We start from the raw sequence: 1,175 nt of genomic DNA, 5'->3' as shown, positions 1-1,175 counted from the left end.
GAATCATACTTTGGCCCGAGCAATGCAGTATTTAGCATTTAAATCATTTGGACCAGCACGTAAATGTCAAAGACAGCAATTTTGCTCCTAAGAAAATGACAGATGTTTCGATAAAAATCTTAAAGTTTCAAGAAATGGTTGACTTACCTATCTTAAAGTGTACTTTTTATGGTGGAAAAAGTGGTTTTGTTTTCATGTGAATTTCTTTTAAATTCCGAAGGAATGAACCATTTTCCAATGTTTTCTAAGCTTTATTCATTCATACAAATTCAATCATATAGGTATTATCAGTTCCGGTTTATCCCATGAATGTAAAGAACTAATTGACAATAATTGGAATCAGTAAGTAATAATAAAAGGAAAAAAAGTTCAGCTCATTTTAAATATGTTTAATGATGGTTGTAGGTTTAAGCCACGATGCCCAGATATGCCAACACAAATATTTACGCGTAAAAACAATGAAAAGATCGCGTAAGTGTTTATTTTTGTTTATTTCACAAGTTCCAAATATTCATTATTTTCATCTTTTTGGATTCTTCTTTTATAAATTTTTAGACTCGAAAAATGTTTGAATCGTCTAGCACATCTAAACCATCAAGACGCTAAATTTGTGTAAGTTCCTATTGTATTTAATGTTATTTTATCATAATTAAATTGAGCCGAATCACTTTTGCTTCTAGGCTTGTAAAGATGCATCGCGCTTGTTAATTCCTCAGCTGAAATCATCAAAATCACATTACCGCAAAATACCTACCATTGGTATTGTGATTTTTTGATATATAAGAAAAAGATGAAGAAAAAGTTTATTTTTGGAAAATAAAGTTTGGTTTTATCACAGAAAAACGCTTATGCTATTATTGACTTTGTGATACAATGAAGTAAATCCAATTTTTAAAATCAAATCCAAAACTAAGGGGATTTAGCTCTCGCGAATGCTGCGAATGCATTCGCATTTCAGAACAAAAATTCGAATGTTTGCGAATGCGACGAATACGGCTATGACAGCGAACTTGTGACTACATAATTCATTCGTTCATTCGTGTTTGGGCATGCATTCGCAACGCTGCCGTATGATTTCTATGTAAACATTCGCACTCGCATTCGTGAGAACGTTCGAGAACAGCGAAATACGACTGCCATACGAATGCGACTGCGAATGTTTACATAGAAATCAT

The 1,175-nt window shown here is 32.7% G+C and overlaps 1 long non-coding RNA gene across 1 annotated transcript; it reads left to right on the top strand.

Annotated features, from left to right (window-relative positions):
* Window positions 1-279: 279 nt before the first annotated feature.
* Window positions 280-797, top strand: LOC129580039 (uncharacterized). The gene is made up of 4 exons (XR_008689320.1): window positions 280-342; window positions 406-471; window positions 556-612; window positions 681-797. It is a non-coding gene; the product is annotated as an uncharacterized LOC129580039 (long non-coding RNA).
* The last annotated feature ends 378 nt before the right edge of the window (window positions 798-1,175 follow it).

The sequence above is a fragment of the Sitodiplosis mosellana genome, unplaced genomic scaffold, assembly GCF_009176505.1.
Source record: "Sitodiplosis mosellana isolate CC-2019 unplaced genomic scaffold, AAFC_SMos_1.0 Smas_scaffold_6944, whole genome shotgun sequence".
In the NCBI taxonomy this organism is placed as follows: domain Eukaryota; kingdom Metazoa; phylum Arthropoda; class Insecta; order Diptera; family Cecidomyiidae; genus Sitodiplosis; species Sitodiplosis mosellana.
Note: the sequence above shows the minus strand (reverse complement) of the source record. Positions and strands in the feature narration are given on the sequence as shown.